The sequence below is a fragment of the Pristiophorus japonicus genome, chromosome 11, assembly GCF_044704955.1.
Source record: "Pristiophorus japonicus isolate sPriJap1 chromosome 11, sPriJap1.hap1, whole genome shotgun sequence".
In the NCBI taxonomy this organism is placed as follows: Eukaryota; Metazoa; Chordata; class Chondrichthyes; family Pristiophoridae; genus Pristiophorus; species Pristiophorus japonicus.
In genome coordinates this window covers 181,915,077-181,926,380 of record NC_091987.1, presented here as the reverse complement: position 1 = coordinate 181,926,380, position 11,304 = coordinate 181,915,077, and the positions used below count along the sequence as shown (strand labels likewise).

At 44.8% G+C, this 11,304-nt stretch overlaps 1 non-coding gene across 1 annotated transcript; it reads left to right on the top strand.

The window, feature by feature from the left end:
• The first annotated feature begins 1,001 nt into the window (after positions 1–1,001).
• On the top strand, positions 1,002–1,073 carry trnat-ugu (transfer RNA threonine (anticodon UGU)). Its single transcript has one exon. It is a non-coding gene; the product is annotated as a tRNA-Thr (tRNA).
• The last annotated feature ends 10,231 nt before the right edge of the window (positions 1,074–11,304 follow it).

The window sequence follows — 11,304 nt, the reverse complement described above, 5'->3', positions numbered from 1 at the left end:
AACGGTCACCACACATTAAAAAAATCCACGCACGGGCATCTTCCACCTCTTCAATTGGAGTTCAGGACTGGAACATCGGGTCCTTCATTAAAACATCTGTGAACCCATGTGGAAGTAAGTCATTCTCGTTCGAGGGACTGCCTATGATGATATATAAAGTACACTGAACAATTAAGGATTGAATTCAGACAAATTCTCTTCCTTCCCATCAGGAACTCAGATTCATACCCCTACTAGATCACAAGCCAATCTAATTCATATAACAACTTGATCACCAGGAATCCAACACATATGTACGACTGGATCACCAAGGATTAGGATGTATAGTCACCCCGGTGCTGGACAGGGGCAGTGCACTGGAACTGCAGTGTCCAGGACGGGAAGCGCCCAAACCTCCTGTCATCAGAACATAAGAATTAGCCATTCAGCCCCTCGAGCCTGCTCTGTCATTCAATGAGATCATGGCTAATCTTCTATCTCAACTCTACTTTTCTGCACTATTCCCATATCCCTTTATTCCCTTAATATCCAAAAATCTATCGATCTCTGTCTTGAATATACTCAAAGACTGAGTCTCCACAGCCCTCTGGGGTAGAGAATTCCAGAGATTCATCACCCTCTGAGTGAAGATGTTTCTCCTCATCTCAGTCCGACCCCATATTCTGAGACTGTGACCCCTGGTTCTCGACTCCTCAGCCGGAAGAAACATCCTCCCTGCACCTACCCTGCTGTGGGTCATTAACCTGGTTTGGGGGCACCGTTGGCCCAGTCCTGCCCTACAGCTGCGTCTTACATGAGAAAGCAGCACAGAAAAACAGGAGTGTAGCTAAGTGACCTACAGTTGCATACGTGGCCACCAAAACTGTGACAATGAGAGAGCAGCTGCCAGAAGGACCCACGCCAGAAGATTATTGTAATTCTGGAATGGGGTCAGTAAGTATGTACCTTGGCATCTTCCTTTCTCATTGGGTTTGAATCATAGAACCACACATGTGATTGAGGGCATAGTGGCCAAGTGGTAAGGCGTTGGTCTTGTAAACCAACAATCACGGGTTTAATCCCCGTCTATGCCTGGAGAGATTTTATCATATTTAATGTGACTTAAAAAAAATAGTTTGTCCTTTGTAACTTTATCAAAAACATTCATAATTTTTTGAATTTAGCAGAATTAGAGGTGATCTTATTGAAACGTATAAGATTCTGAGAGGGCTTGACAGCTGCTGGGAGGACGTTTCCCCTTGTGGGGGAATCTAGAACTAAGGAGCATAGTTTCAGAATAAGGGGTCGCCCATTTAAAACTGAGATGAGGAGGAATTTCTTCTCTCAGAGCATCATGAATCTGTGGAATTCTCTACCCCAGAGAGCTGTAGAGGCTGGGTCATTGAGTATATTTAAGCTGAAGATAGACAGATTTTTGAATGATAAGGGAGTCAAGGGCTATGGGGAGTGGGCAGGGAAGTGGAGTTGAGGTCAAGATCAGATCAGCCATGATCTTATTAAATGGCAGAGCAGGCTTGAGGGGCCAAATAGCCTACTCCTGCTACTATTTCTTATGTTCTTATGTTCATGGCACAGAAGGAGGCCATTCAGCCCATCATGCCTGTGCCGGCTCTTTGGTAGAGCTATCCAATTTGTCCCACACCTTAACCCTAATCCGAACCCATCCTTTCCCCATAGCCCAGTAAATTGTTTCCCTTAAAGTATTTATTCAATTCTTTTTTGAAAATTATGATTGAATCTGCTTCCACCACCCTTTCAGGAAATGCATTCCAGATCATAACAACTTGCTGCGTAAAAAGTTGTTTCCTCATGTCATCTCTGATTCTTCTGCCAATCACCTTAAACCTGTATCCTCTGGTTACCAATTAAATTTGTCACAGTTTCTCCTTATTTACTCCATCAGATCCTGGTGGTCTACTTTGTATACCTACTCCACTAATCTAGTTCGGGTTTTTTTTTTAATGGGATGTGACAAGACAGCATTAAAAGCCCATCCCTAGTTGCCTCGTGTTGTGTATGCAATAACTGTTAGACTGAGTACTGTTTAACTCCAAGAGGTATGACCTTTGCGCTGCTTTATTAAGGCCCAAAGTGACTAAAATACAAAATGGCTGGCCTTTTATACTTGGGCTGCACACACGTGCATGCAGCCCAATGGCCTCCAACAGTGATGCCATCTAGTGGCTACTGATCCCAAAAGTACATACATGATAATACCCCCTTCTGAGATATTAACAGTCTTTTACAAATTGAAACAGTCTGGTGTTTTACGCTCCTGGGTTGACCATGTCAGTTCAACTCCAGCCTTGGGTGAGTGGTCAGAGTCTGTTATGACTGGTGGCTGGGTGGCTGACCTGGTGGGAGTGGCAATGGCCATGTCAGGGATTGAAAGTCCATTTTCATTCAACATGTCAGTAATTGAAAGTCCCGATTCACTGATGGCCACTGAGTCCTCCGATGACTGGGGGTAGATTGGTTGGTCGTCGATTGTCTCTTCCTTCAACTGTTCCGGTTCGTCTGTGTGCCGCAGCTTTGTCTGATCCATATGTTTCCTGCATGTTTACCCATTTTTGAGCTTGACAATAAATACTCTGTTGCCCTCCCTGACCATAATTGAGAACATATACAGGATCATTTACGGAAATATCGCGTGACACAGCTGCGCGATCGTGATACCCTTGCTGACTTTGTCTTCTATATTCAACATGATTATTCAAGTCAGAGTGTACAAGAGATAGCTTGGTCTTAAGACCTCCCTTCATCATTAGTTCAGCAGACAAGACCCCGATAAGCGTGTGTGCTTTTGTCCTGTAACTAAGCAGTATGCATGACATGCGGGTCTGCATGACCCTTGGGTTATTCGCTTCATATTCTGCTTTATGATTTGGACAGGACGTTCTGCTTGCCCATTGGATGCAGGTTTGAACGGTGCTGACCTTACATGTTTGATACCATTGAGTTTCATGAACTCTTGAAACTCCTGACTGGTGAAGCACGATTCGTTGTCACTAACAACGATGTCAGGCAGACCATGTGTCGCGAACATGACACTGAGATTCTCAATGATAGCTGTGGATGTGCTGGATGACATGATTATACACTCTATCCACTTCGAATAGGCATCCACCACAACTAAAAACATCTTCACCAGGAAGGGACCTGCAAAGTCTGTGTGGATCCTGGACCATGGTTTCGATGGCCACGATAACAGATTCCGCTGGTGCTTTGCTGAGCTGCATGCAAGTGTTGCCCTGATGCACACATGATTCCAGCTCAGAGTCAATTCCCGGCCACCATACATGAGACCCGATGGCTTTCATCATTACAATGCCAGGATGTGTGCTGTGCAGCTCATGTACAAATTTTCTCTCCCTTTCTTGGGTATAACAACACGATTGCCCCACAGTATACAATCCGACTGAATAGACAGTTCGTCTTTGCGATGAATGTAAGGTTTGGTCTCCTCGCACCTTTGCTTGGGTATGGCAGACCAATCACCTTTGAGGATGCAACTCTTCACCGCTGATAAAATCGGGTCCTGGCTGGTCCAGGTCTTAACTTGTTGAGCCGTGACAGGAGTTGCTTCACTCTCAAAAGCATCCATAACAATAGGTCCACCGGTTGTGGCGTTTCCACCTCCAGTGTGGGCAATGGCAGACAACTCAAAGCATCGGCACAATTCTCGATGCCAGATCTATGGCGAATGACATAATCATACGTGGATAATGTCAGCGCCTACCTTGGGATGCAGGATGAAGCATTGGCATTGATACCTTTGTTTTCAGAGAACAGTGAACTGAGCGGCTTGTGATCTGTCTCCAGTTCAACCGAAGACCAAACAGCTAGTGCTTCTTTCTCCACCATGCTGTAGGCTCTTTCCACTTTAGACAAACTTTTTGAAGCATATGCGACTGGTTGAGGTTTACCCGACTCATTAGCTTGTTGGAGTACACAACCAATTCCATATGACGAAGCATCATAGGCCAATACTAAACATTTACATGGGTCATAATGTACCAGCAGCTTGTTTGAGCACAGCAAATTAGTGGCTTTCTCAAAAGCTCTGTCTTGAGACGTACCCCACAGCCAGTTGTCGCCTTTTCTTAGCAGCATGTGCAGTGGTTCTAATAAGGTGCTCAATTTAGATTGGAAGTTACCGAAGTAGTTGAGTAGACCCAGGAACGAACGCAGCTCCGTCACATTCTGTGGATTGGGTGCATTCTTGATGGCTTTGGTTTTCACGTCTGTGGGCCTGATGCCGTCAGCAGCAATTTTCCTTCCCAGGAATTCGAGCGTTTCAGTCTGAATCCTACTTTGTCCAGACGATGTAGAAACTCTTCCAGGTTGTTCAGATGTTCCTCGGAGTCATGTCCTGTGATCAGGATGTCTGGGAACGGACTTCAGTAGACTCTCCATGTTCCTCTGAAATATTGCTGCAGCCGAGCGAATTCCAAAAGAGCACCTGTGATAAATAAATAGTCCTTTATGCGTGTTAATGCACGTAAGTCTCTTCGACATCTCGACCAGCTCCTGTGTCATGTAGGCCGATGTCAAGTCCAGTTTGGTGAATGACTTCCCCCCGGCTAGCGTTGCAAACAAGTCATCAGCCTTCGGTAACGGGTACTGATCCTGTTTCGAAACCCTGTTGATCGTATCCTTGTAGTCTCCACAGATTCTGACTGTGCCATCATTTTTCAGCACAGGAACAATGGGGCTGGCCCATTCATTAAATTCAACCGGTGATATGATCCCTTCACGCTGATAAAAGGGTGCTGAGCTCAGGAGGAGGAGCAGCAGTTCGGGAGATCGAGGCCGAAGGTAAAACAAAGAAGTAAAAAGAAATCGAAGTGTGATGTCACAGCCAAGCAGGTAAGTGATTGGTTGGTGGATTAGTGAGTATTTAATCTTTTTCTTTTTATTTCCTTATCAGTAGGTAACCTTTGACATCGTTGCCAAATTAAGTTAATTTAAGGTTTAAGTCATGGAAGGAGAGCCCAGACCCATGTCATCCTCCATGTGGTGTGTCGCAGCACGCTTGCTCATCTATGGACACTTGCGCTGGAGATGCCCCACTCTCAGACAGCTTTTGCAACTATATTGCTTAAATCGGCATGGCTGGTGCTGCTGATTTCCTCCATAACACCAACACGGAGAAATCGGATGCATTCCCGCTGGCGAATTTTGGGCAGCCACAGGTTTCGCGGACGCAGTAGGGTAGGCCCTGCCACGTGCTGCTCCGCTGAATGCCGAATCAATCATATTTACAGTACTTGCCGAGTTTCGATTTTTCACTGATATCTGCTTTAGACTTCTATCTGTCGTCATGCATAACTGAGCGATCGTGATCAAGTCCAACCTCTCCACCTCCAGTAGTTTACGCAGGTTCACCTCGTGGTTGATGCCAATTACAAAGTAATCCCGCAGCATGTCTGCCAACACAGCCCCAAACTTACATGGTCCCTCTGAGCAAACGTGCGTGTAAAATCTGTATCTCGAGATGATGATGTCTTCGTTTGGCTTAAGGTGGTCCTGTACCAGTGTACACAATTCTTCATACGTCTTCTCTGTTGGACTCACAGGCAGGAGTAGATTCTTTATCAGACCATAAATTTTTGGGCCGCAAACCATGAGGAACATCGCCCAGCACCGATCTGCGTCGCCGACCTCCTCCATTTTGTTGGCCACGAAGAACTGGCTCAAATGGCTCACAAAGTCTGCCCAATCTTCTCCTTCCATGAATCGCTCCAACAATCCAATTGTGCTCATTTTTGCATGCAAAGATTCTTGTTGCTTCGTCGCCAAATGTTGTGTATGCAATGTTAGACTGAGTACTGTTTAACTCCAAGATGTATGACCTTGGCTCTGCTTTATTAAGGCCCAAAGTGACTAATATACAAAATGGCTGCAGCAGCCCAATAGCCTCCAACAGTGACGCCATCTAGTGGCTAGTGATCCCAAAAGTACATACAAGATACCTAGTGACATTAAGAGTCAACCACATAGTGAGAAACTGGAGTTATGTGTGGCAGGTCCCTCAGTAAAGGGCATCAGTGAACCAGTTGGGTTAAATAAGAACATAAGAAATAGGAGCAGGAGTATGTCATTTGGCCCCTCGAGTCTGCTCCACCATTCAATAAGATCATGGGTGATCTGATCTTGGCCTCAACTCCACTTCCCTGCCCGTTCCCCATAACCCTTCACTCTCTTATCATTCAAAAATCTATCTCCACCTTAAATATATTTGATACGTCCTTACTATAGAGTATAAATGCACACGAGGCCCATGCTTGAGAGAAGGTCAGTCTGTGACCTGTCCTTTATTCGTTAGCACTCAAGTGATGAAAGTGGGTGGAGCTTCCCCTTTTATACTTGAAGGTCCAGGTTAGGAGTGTCCCCCACAAGTTCACCACCTAGTGGTCATTGTTCTCACAGTATGCAACTTAGGTCAGATTATACATGGGTTACAATGCTGGTTGAATACATGACAATATTGAATGACCCAGCCTCCACAGCTCTCTGCGGCAGAGAATTTCAAAGATTCACGACCATCTGAGAGAAGAAATTCCTCCTCATCTCCGTTTTAAATGGGTGACCCCTTATTCTGAAACTATGTCCCCTAGTTCTAGATTCCCCCACAAGGGGAAACATCCTCTCCGCATCTACACTGCCAAGCCCCCTCAGAATCTTATACGTTTCAATAAGATCACCTCTCATTCTTCTAAACTCCTATGAGTATAGGCCCAACCTGCTCAAACTTTCCTCATAAGACAACCCCTTCATCTCAGGAATCAATCTCGTGAACCTTCTCTGAACTGCAGGTAGGGATTGGCTTTTCTGTCCACCGCTTATAGTGGGTAAATCACAGCACCACTCGCGCGCCCGCTATAAATGGCGGGACTGTATGGAAGGTCCTTCTCCGTATAAAGTGTGATCGACATATGGACTAGACCTAGAGTCGTGGAGACAAAAACCCTGGAATCATTTAAGAAATGATTGAATGCTGCAAAGGGAGAACTTTAGAATCTCTGGCTGGATGAACTAAGGTAGACCAGATAACCTTCTTCATCTGGAATTACATGATGATGGTGTGCTGCAGCTAACAGCAGCGGTGAGACAACCTGTGGTCTATCGTATCACTTGTGAGCTAAGTGAGATACATCCTGAATGCTTCTCAGAGCCCAATAACTTAAATATTTAAAGGCTTTCAAAAATACACAGTTTTTGCTACAACCTAATATCAAATAAAATAGCTTTAGGAATCTATTGTAAAAGGTTTCCTAATATCTTTACCTCAGGAGCACATGGCCTCCTTCTGAAGAGATTGAGGCAAATAAACTGACCCTGAACTTGACCCCAACGCCGACACAGCAAATAGACTGAGAGCGATACTAATCCCAAGCCGGGCCCTAACCTTTAGCACTGCTTAGTACTGTTTACAAGACAGTCAGGCCCAGCAGGCACCCCTGAGAGCTGTGTACATGGGAGTAATGTGACATTCAAGGGCACTAAAGAGACAAAGTACATCAGCAAACAGGGGCGAGGTGATTACATGGCACTAGATCATTGACTCTCTATAACACACATCAGATCACTTGTGCACGAACAAATAGCAGTACTTCTGGGCCCTGAAAACTACAATTTATCAGGTTGCTAGGCCTGAGTTGACTTTTGACCTCCATGTGTGGAAATAAGCAAAAGCCTGCTAACTAGTTTTTCTTAATTATTCTTTTCCCGTATCTGTCTGAATGTAACATCCCACAACATTATTGGTTCTGTTGCAAGGCTCATATGTATCACAATTTCTGGAGCTCTCATTTACAGCACGTTATTAGCAGTGCTGGGAAAACAGAGCGTGTGTGTAAATGTAATATTTTACTTGCTTTAAAAAATATTTTTAATGTGACTGAAATATTAGTTTCCTGCATTAAAACAGTTACTGCACTTCAAAAAGTACTTCATTGGCTGTAAAGCATTTTGGAACATCCTGAGATCATGAAAGGTGCTATATAAATGCAATTTCTTTCTTTCGAGGTCCTGTATCTTTTTAAATCCAGGCTGGCTGACTCCTATTCAGTTGCTATTGGTTAAGAATCTTGTTTGCTTCAAATCGAATTAGCAGCACTTGTAATCGTCGCTGTAACCGGGTGACTTTTATAGGGTGCGTTGCTGATGTTAAGGTGGTAGAAATATATTTTAAAATATTCATATTATTCTCAATTTCATATCATTATCAGTTCAGAAGTTGAATTATTGTCATAGTATTGTGTATTGGACAATGTCATGCGAGCTCCGCATGGTAAATAATAGGTTGAATTAGCCTTGAATCCAAACATTGTGTCAATTATGGACAATATCATTAAGATCCGTTTGGAAGTCCAAGTCAAAAGGGAATAGCACTCAAAAGCCAATAGTGGACCACAGATCCTCAGTTTATTCTGAATTGCGCACAGGCAGCTTAGCTCTGTAAAATAATCTGGCAGCATTTAAACAATGACTGATGACCCAAGGAAATTCAAAGGTATTGCCAAAGGAGGGTTTGTTGGACATTTTCCAAGTATTACCTGGTAGAATTTGAAAAGTTTGCTATCAGTGATTTATACTGGGATAAATTATCAGTGATTTATACTGGCGAGCGGCAGCCCCTAGACAGCGTGGCAGCCCCGACCTGTGAGAGACCATCAGCGGCAGGTCGGGGCCGTAAAAGGAGCGGCGAACGGCGGCCATGGGCAGTGTGGCGGCGTACCACTTCAAGGTACAGCGCGAGCCAGTGCAGGAGGGCGACGGCAGTGAAGAGGGACGTCATCAAGGTCCAGGTCGCTGATCGGAGCGTGGGCAGCTACAGCAGGAGTGGCGAAGTCGGGGCGAAGGAGCGGCGAGAGAATGTGGAGGGATGTGATTGGGACCCGGGAGAGGCTTGAGTTCGGGGCTAGACGAGGCGAGGGCCCATGGGCAGCACGGACCAGCCCAACTGCGAAATGTGTACGCACTAAACCCGTGCAGCACAACAGGTCACCAGTCGTCTTGGTTAATCCTTGTCACTGGACAAAGACCTAGCTCTGTCAAGCCCGTGTGGTGGCTGGTGTGCAACGGCCACCACACGTTAAAAAAATCCACGCACAGGCATCTTCCACCCTTCAAGATGTAGTTCGGGATCTGGAATATTAGGTCCTTCATTGAAACACCTGTGAACTCATCCCTTTTTGGCATGGGAGCAAGTCATCCTCGTTTCAAGGGACTGCCTATGATGATGATGATACTGGGATATATTTCAATGCTGTACTTTGAGGCTCAAGAAAGAACTTGCAGTTATAAAGCACCTGTCACAATCTCTGGATTTCCCAAAACATTTTACAGCCAGTGAAGTACTTTTGAAGTTGTATGAAGGAAATGCGGCAGCCAATTTGTGCACAGCAAGGTCCCACAAATAGTGATGAGATAATGACCAGATAATCTGTTTTAGGGATGGTGGTTGAGGGATAAAAATTGTCAGGACATCGGCAAGTGCAGGCAGCTTGCAGAAGTATCACATGCAGCAAATCTTATTCCTCCATAGTGCACACTTTGATATTACAAAGACACTCACCCAGTAGATCTTAGGTTCACATTGATGCATCAATGCACTTGGTGGCAGCACAAAGAATGTTGAACCAGGACTGCAATTTTGGGAGATGTTAGGGATCTCTCAGGTACATTCCTTTGGAATGGACTTGTATCTTTTTATTTTCCAGCGGAATCGACTGAATATTACCTCTATGGGGGAAAAATACACAATTGTTATTGCATTGGAGGCTGTTCAGAGAAGGTTCACTCGGTTGATTCCGGAGATGAGGGGGTTGACTTATGAAGATAGGTTGAGTAGGTTGGGCCTATACTCATTGGAGTTCAGAAGAATGAGAGGTGATCGTATCGAAACATATAAGATAATGGAGGGGCTCGACAAGGTGGATGCAGAGAGGATATTTCCACTCATAGGGGAAACTTAGACTGGGGGTCATAGTCCCAGAATAAGCAGGCGCCCATTTAAAAACTGAGACGAGGAATTTTTTCTCTCCAAGAGTTGTAAATCTATGGAATTCTCTGCCCCAGAGAGCTATGGAGGCTGGATCATTGAATATATTTAAGGCGGAGATAGACAGATTTTTGAGCAATAAGAGAATAAAGGGTTATGGGGAGTGGGCAGGGAAGTGGAGCTGAGTCCATGATCAAATCAGCCATGATCTTATTAAATGGCGGAGCAGGCTCGAGCGGCCACGTGGCCTACTCCTGCCCCTATTTCTTATGTTCTTATGTGATTTCTAATGAAGTTATGGTGAACTTTAAGAGAAGTGATAGGATAGGTGTTTGAAGCTGCAATTCCTCATTGTGATGAGTTCCAGAATTGGCCAGGCCTTCAGGGGCTAGCTTTAAGTGGAGCTTAGGGACATCCCAACAGGAAAAAATTAGCAAGATATTTGCCAGGACTACAGTTATGTTTACAATTACAGAATGACAATGGCAGAAGTCTGGGACCAGGTCTGTTCATTGCCTCAGTTGAGGAATGTGCAAGGCTCAGGAAGGAAGCGAGGAGAGGAAAATAACAAGCACAGAGTTATTGATTTTGAGCTTCAGCCTTGGTTACCTTGTTCATCATCAAAACGTTTTTTGAAAACATGGATAATTGTTTTGTGATGATCAAGATAAAAGATGTCCATGCTAGGAAGTGGAATACTTTCCCATTTCAAGTACTCAACATCAAGCAACTCTCAAGTTGGATGCAGCAGTGGTAAACGGTCCCTCCACTTTGCCCCAGCACTGCACCCTATCTCCAACCTCAGAATCACGTGCTGCAGATCAGGCTTTCCCTCAATGCTTTTTCTTATGAACACAGCTAGTCAGATTTTTCCATAAGCGGAGTGAGTCTCCTTGAATCGAAGCCTGTACCCAGCATCTCATACAGGGTTAACAATTAACCCCTACTTCCATTATATTGTCTTCTGGAGAGACCACAGGATGCCCACCACATTCCCCAGTTACTCTGAAAGAAAGAAAGATTTGCATTTATATAGTGCCTTTTGTTATGTCTTTAATACGAGGTCTAGTGTTGTACTTGAGCTGTTATGACCTTAGTCCCATTTATTGTAGCTCTAGAGTGAGGCATAAGCATGGTGGGCAAGCTTTTATACTGGCCCTGCACACCTATGCAGGTGACCCTCAGGTCTCCCACCGCAGTGCCCTCTGGTGGCACACCTTATGTGACTATACAGTTAGTATACATGGTCTACATACATGACATCACTTCCCCCCAAGTCTTTAATGCAAATTGAC